Genomic DNA, 7,560 nt, shown 5'->3' with positions numbered 1-7,560 from the left:
ACGCGCACCACAGGCTTGGTGCGGGAAGCAGGAACAGGCCGGACCGGGCTGGCGACGCGCACCACTGGCTTGGTGCGAGGGGCAGGAACAGGCCGGGCCGGGCTGGCGACGCGCACCACTGGCTTGGTGCGAGGGACAGGAACAGGCCGGGCCGGGCTGGCGACGCGCACCACAGGCTTGGTGCAAGGGGCAGGAACAGGCCGGGCCGGGCTGGCGACGCGCACAACTGGCTTGGTGCGAGGTGCAGGAACAGGCCGGGCCGGGCTGGCGACGTGCACCACTGGCTTGGTGCGAGGGGCAGGAACAGGCCGGACCGGGCTGGCGACGCGCACCACTGGCTTGGTGCGGGGAGCAGGAACAGGCCGGACCGGTCTGGCGACGCGCATCACAGGCTTGGTGCGGGAAGCAGGAACAGGCCGGACCGGGCTGGCGACGCGCACCACTGGCTTGGTGCGAGGGGCAGGAACAGGCCGGGCCGGGCTGGCGACGCGCACCACTGGCTTGGTGCGAGGGACAGGAACAGGCCGGGCCGGGCTGGCGACGCGCACCACAGCCTTGGTGCGAGGGGCAGGAACAGGCCGGGCCGGGCTGGCGACGCGCATAACTGGCTTGGTGCGAGGTGCAGGAACAGGCCGGGCCGGGCTGGCGACGTGCACCACTGGCTTGGTGCGAGGGGCAGGAACAGGCCGGGCCGGGCTGGCGACGCGCACCACAGGCTTGGTGCGAGGGGCAGGAACAGGCCGGGCCGGACTGGGAACACGCACCACTAACTTAGTGCGGGGAGCAGGAACGGGTTGGGCCGTACTGGGAACACGCACCACAAACTTAGTGCGGGGAGCAGGAACGGGTTGGGCCGTACTGGGAACACGCACCACTAACTTAGTGCGGGGAGCAGGAACGGGTCGGGCCGGACTGGGAACACGCACCACTAACTTAGTGCGGGGAGCGGGAACGGGTCGGTCCGGACTGGGAACACGCACCACTAACTTAGTGCGGGGAGCAGGAATGGGTCGGGCCGGACTGGGAACACGCACCACTAACTTAGTGCGGGGAGCAGGAACGGGCCTGACTGTACTGGGAACACACACCACTGGCCTTGTGCGGGAATCAGGAACGGGCCGGACCGGCTGGTGACACACACCACTTGCTTGGTGCGAGGAGCGGGACTGGGTTTCCTCATAAACCTCCGCTCCCTCTGCTGCCTACTCAGTTCCTCTCGCCGTGCCTCCACACTCTCCTTCTCCCTCCTGACCAATGGCCCCCGTAACCTGGTGGCCTCCTCTCCTAGTCCACAAACTCGCCCTGTAGCTGCCTCCAGCAGCCCCGTCGTCCATTCCGTGTGCCCCCCCCAAAAATGTCTTGGGGTTGCCTCTCGCCTGTCCGACGACGGCCCGGTTGGCGCCGCTTCTCCTCTCCTGCCTGGACATCCTCCCTCATCGCCCTCCGGTAGCGGACGGCCTCCTCCTCGGTGATCCTCCCCCAACCGAGGAGGACATCCACTAGCGCTACCTCCGGCGTTTGCTCCTGGACACGCTGCTTGGTCCTTAATTGGTGGGATCTTCTGTCACGATCTTTCTAAGAACCGGACCAAGGCGCAGCGTGATATGCGTACATCTTTTAATGAGTACTTTAAACAATACAACAAAACAACAAAACGATAAGTGAAGTCCTAAGGTTAACAAACACAAACCTCTCAGGAACAAGATCCCACAAATGACAAGTGCAAAACAGGCTGCCTAAGTATGGTTCCCAATCAGAAACAACAAGCCACAGCTGCCTCTGATTGGGAACCACCCCGGCCAACATAGAAATACACGAACTAGAACATGAACATAGAAAACACAACACAGACACTACACACCCTGGCTCAACTTTTAAGAGTCCCCAGAGCCAGGGCGTGACAATCTCTCTACAGGGAGCTTCCCTTCATCCCAAATGGCACCTTGTTCTCTATAGAGCACTGCCTTTGACCAGGGCCATATGGGGGATAGGTAATAGAGTGTCATTGGAGACACATCCCTTGTATAGATTATATAGTCCTACATTATTATGGGTAGCTGGGCTGTAGAGTAGATGGCGTCTTCTGGAGTGTCTTTAGAGAGGTGTACAGCAGGGTATCTTGTAGATTCTTCGGTATCTTTGGGTAACTGGGCTGTAGAATAGATGAAATTATCCTGGGTTCCACTGGCTGTTGGAGGGCTTGAAGAGACTAGAATATTTGGGTAGATCCACATTAGAGTAGATGAGAGAAGCTGGGTGATCTGCAGTAGAATAGCTTGGATTTATATAATCTTTGTGGCAGATAGCGTTAGCATAGATGTCACAGTGGGGGACACCGGTGGCACGGCCAGCAGGGTAGGTTGTAGAGGCTTGGCCAGCAGGGTAGGTGTTGGTTGGTAGGTGAGTTGGTAGGTGAGTTGACGGTAGAGTGGACTGAAGAGATGACCACAGGGGTTGTGTCTCTCTGTCTGTCTGCCTCTCTGATCTCCTCATACACACAGTCAACCTGCATAGAGAACCAATGACAACAACTACATGGTCAGATATGGCCCTCAACCATCAACATCATGTTAGCCACTGTTTTGTTTCTTCATGGAATGATAACAAGCTACAGTCCAACTAGAGGACACTGTAGACTTAGACACTCAACCCTTAGATGTTTAGTTTACCACAACGTCTATATCCCCTCCACTACAAGTTATTATGGACACACACACACACACACACACACACACACGCCCTTGTGTCTCTCACCTCTCCAGTAGGGTCAGGTTGTGTGTTGGAGGAGACTGGTGGTGGTGGTGGTGTTCTCCTGGTTCCTCTCCTCTGTCTGGAGAACAGGAGCAGGACCAGTCCTAACACTGTCACCATGACTACCAGACCAACACTGGTCCACACCATCAGACCTGACCACAGACAGGAGGAGAGACTTTACAGAGTACTGTATATATCATAGATACCATCAGACCTGACCACAGACAGGAGGAGAGACTTTACAGAGTACTGTATATATCATAGATACCATCAGACCTGACCACAGACAGGAGGAGAGACTTTACAGAGTACTGTATATATCATAGATACCATCAGACCTGACCACAGACAGGAGGAGAGACTTTACAGAGTACTGTATATATCATAGATACCATCAGACCTGACCACAGACAGGAGGAGAGACTTTTCAGAGTACTGTATATTTCATAGATATCATCAGACAGACAGACAGACAGACAGACAGACAGACAGACAGACAGACAGACAGACAGACAGACAGACAGACAGACAGACAGACAGACAGACAGACAGACAGACAGACAGACAATGGAGTAATGATAATAATAGTAATAATAATAAGAGGATAGATAATAAAGGTGTGATAAAGGAGGAGACTGTAGTGATCAGAGTAACCATAGCAACGGAGGTAATGGTGTCAGCAGCAGCTCTCCACAAAATGAAACTTACCAGAACTCTGATTCTGTCCTACACCAGGAGAGTAGTCTGAGGGAAGATAATCTAGAGAGAGTGAGAGAGAGAAGAGAGAGAGAGAGAGAGAGAGAGAGAGAGAGAGAGAGAGAGAGAGAGAGAGAGAGAGAGGAGAGAGAGAGAGAGAGAGAGAGAGAGAGAGAGAGAAGAGAGAGAGAGAGAGAGAGAGAGAGAGAGCGAGAGAGAGAGAGAGAGAGAGGGAGAGAGAGAGAGATTTGTCCAAAGAATGAACAGTTACAATTGATTTCCTCCAGAATTAGAAGCATTTAATATCACATCATGTTAGTTGTAATGTCTGAAATAATAATAATAATAATAATAAGCCATTTAGCAGACGCTTTTATCCAAAGCGACTTACAGTCGTGCGTGCATACATTTTTGTGTATGGGTGGTCCCGGGGATCGAACCCACTACCTTGGCGTTACAAGCGCCGTGCTCTACCAGCTGAGCTACAGAGGACCACTATATGAGAGATTCATCATACCTGTTCTTGATGAAGAGTGACCACTGATATCTCCAGATGTCAGAAACGTTGTAGAGAGGTTAAGGAGGATTGTGGAGGTGTTTGGGGATGTTGCAGAGAGGTTTGGGAGGGTTGTGGAGACATGGGGTCTGGAGGTGACAGGTGACGGTGTAGGAGTGGGAGGAGCTGTGAGTCAATAGAAAGTACAGATAAACATCAATACTGAAACAGCTTTATATCAGGGGATATAAGTCAGGAAGTTCATTACTAGATATCAATTTATATGTAGTGTTCACTTACCATCTGTAACTGTGAGCTGCACCTCTTGGAATGAGTCTAGTCCAAATCTCTCCACTCCACACCAGTAGGTCCCAGAGTCTGACTTCATCAGGTTCTTGATGGTCACATGGAAGACTCCATCTCTGTTGTCATCTATACTGTATCTACCTTGAGTTACATTCTTTCTCCCATTAGTTTGAACCAGAATATCTTTACCAGAACATGTCCCCTTGCAGAAATATTTGCTGTTGGTCCCTGCCAATGTGAATGAGCAGCCCACAGTGACTTGTCCTCCTACCACTTCCTTAGTGACAGCTGAAGCCACAACACACAGAGCTGTCAAACAGAAACACACAGTACAGTCACAACTGATGACCTGTGAGATATACATTAACACTGCTCATCTTACTTTAACCCTGCATAAATCTTACTTTAACCCTGCCTATCTTACTTTAACCCTGCATAAATCTCACTTTAACCCTGCATAAATCGTTCTTAAACCATGCACAAATCTTACTTTAGCCATGCACAAATATTACTTTAACCCTCCACAAATATTACTTTAACTCTGCACCTCTTACTTTAACCCTGCATAAATCTTACTTTAACCCAGCATATCATACTTTAACTCTGCACAAATCTTACTTTAACCCTGCATCTTACTTTAACCGGAATAAATCTTACTTTAACCATGCCAAACCAAGGTAAAAGACCAACATATCAAACATTCTAAGTTCAGTGTATTATCATAAGGTACATGTGAAAAACAAACTCAGAACGCTTCCTTATAGACAAATACATATCTTATTCCTTATGTACTATATTATCCAGAAAGTAGTATGGAAACTGATACAGACAGACAGACAGACAGACAGACAGACAGACAGACAGACAGACAGACAGACAGACAGGCAGACATGCAGACAGGCAGGCAGGCTGTCACGATCGTCTGAGGAAGCGGACCAATACGCAGCGTTGCGAGTGAACATGATGACTTTAATAAGAAAAACACGAAAAAACAATAAACAACGACGAAACGTGAAGTCCAACAGACAATTACTGAAACACGGAACATGGAACACTGGAACAAAAACCCACCAACACAAGGTGAAAAACACACAGAATATATATGGCTCCCAATCAGAGATAACGAGCCGACAGCTGACACTCATTACCTCCGATTGGGAGTCATTGACCAATCACCACTAAACAAACAAAATGAAACTCACCCATCCCCAACACCACCAAATGAAATACACTCTGGCTCTAAAACACAGTCCCGGAGCCAGAGTGTGACAGTACCCCCCCCTAAAGGCGCGGACTGCGACCGCGCCTCAACTAGGGCTAACCAAGGGAGGGCTGGGTGGGCATACCTCTTCGGCGGTGGTTCAGGCTCTGGTCGTGATCCCCACTCCACCATAGTCACTACCCGCTTTTGTAGCCTCCTCCACCTGACCACCCTCCAAATTAACCCCACCGGATTAAGGGGCAGCACCGGACTGAATGGCGGATCCTGGCTGGCTGGCTCTGGCGGATCCTGGCTGGCGGGCGGATCCTGGCTGGACGGCTCTGGCGGATCCCGGCTGGACGGCTCTGGCGGATCCCGGCTGGACGGCTCTGGCGGATCCCGGCTGGGCGGCTCTGGCGGATCCCGGCTGGGCGGCTCTGGCGGATCCCGGCTGGGCGGCTCTGGCGGATCCCGGCTGGACGGCTCTGGCGGATCCCGGCTGGACGGCTCTGGCGGATCACGGCTGGACGGCTCTGGCGGATCCCGGCTGGACGGCTCTGGCGGATCCCGGCTGGACGGCTCTGGCGGATCTCGGCTGGACGGCTCTGGCGGATCCCGGCTGGACGGCTCTGGCGGATCTCGGCTGGACGGCTCTGGCGGATCCCGGCTGGACGGCTCTGGCGGATCCCGGCTGGACGGCTCTGGCGGATCCCGGCTGGACGGCTCTGGCGGATCCCGGCTGGACGGCTCTGGCGGATCTCGGCTGGACGGCTCTGAAGGCTCATGGCAGACGGGCGGCTTATGCAGCGCTTGGCAGACGGACAGTTCAGACGGCGTTGGGCAGACAGGCAGTTCAGGCGCCGTTGGGCAGACAGGCAGTTCAAGCGCCGTTGGGCCGACGGGCAGTTCAGGCGCCGTTGGGCAGACGGGCAGTTCAGGCGCCGTTGGGCAGACGGGCAGTTCAGGCGCCGTAGGGCAGACGGCAGACTCTGGCCGGCCGAGACGCACTATAGGCCTGGTGCGTGGTGCCGGAACTGGTGGTCCCGGGCTGAGGACACGCATCTCAGGGCTAGTGCGGGGAGAAGGAACAGGGCATGCTGGACCCTGGGGACGCACATAAGGCCTAGTGCGTGGTGCCGGAACTGGTGGTCCCGGGCTGAGGACACGCATCTCAGGGCTAGTGCGGGGAGCAGGAACAGGACGCACAGGACTCGGGGAACACACAGGAGGCTTAGTGCGTGGTGTAGGCACTGGTGGTACTGGACTGGAGACAGGAGGTGGTGCCGGAAATACCGGACCGTGCAGGCGTACTGGCTCCCTTGAGCACTGAGCCTGACCAACCTTACCTGGTTGTATGCTCCCCGTCGCCTGACCAGTACAGGGAGGTGGAATAACCCGCACCGGGCTATGTAGGCGAACCGGGGACACCATGCGTAAGGCTGGTGCCATGTAAGCCGGCCCGAGGAGACGCACTGGTGACCGGATGCGTGGGGCCGGCCTCATGACATCTGGCTCAATGCTCAGTCTAGCCCGGCCGATACGTGGAGCCGGAATATACCGAACCGGGCTATGCCTGCGTACAGGAGACACCATGCGCTCTACTGCGTAACACGGTGTCTGCCCGTACTCTCGCTCTCCACGGTCAGTCCAGGGAGTAGGCGCAGGTCTCCTACCTGACTTCGCCACACTCCCTTCTAGCCCCCCCCCAAGAAATTTTTGGGTAGTACTCTCGGGCTTCCAGCCTTGCCTCCGTGCTGCCTCCTCATATCGCCGCCTCTCGGCTTTAGCTGCCTCCAGCTCTTCACGAGGACGGCGATATTCTCCCGGTTGATCCCAAGGCCCCTCACCATCCAGAATCTCCTCCCATGTCCATGAATCCTTTATGGGAGTCCATAAATCCTGTGTAGGTAGGTCCTGTTGCCGCTTGACACGCTGCTTGGTCTTTTTGTGGTGGGTTTTTCTGTCACGATCGTCTGAGGAAGCGGACCAATACGCAGCGTTGCGAGTGAACATGATGACTTTAATAAGAAAAACACGAAAAAACAATAAACAACGACGAAACGTGAAGTCCAACAGACAATTACTGAAACACGGAACATGGAACACT

The sequence above is a fragment of the Coregonus lavaretus genome (assembly GCF_964263955.1).
Source record: "Coregonus lavaretus genome assembly, contig: HAP1_SCAFFOLD_8550, whole genome shotgun sequence".
Taxonomy (NCBI): domain Eukaryota; kingdom Metazoa; phylum Chordata; class Actinopteri; order Salmoniformes; family Salmonidae; genus Coregonus; species Coregonus lavaretus.
Note: the sequence above shows the minus strand (reverse complement) of the source record.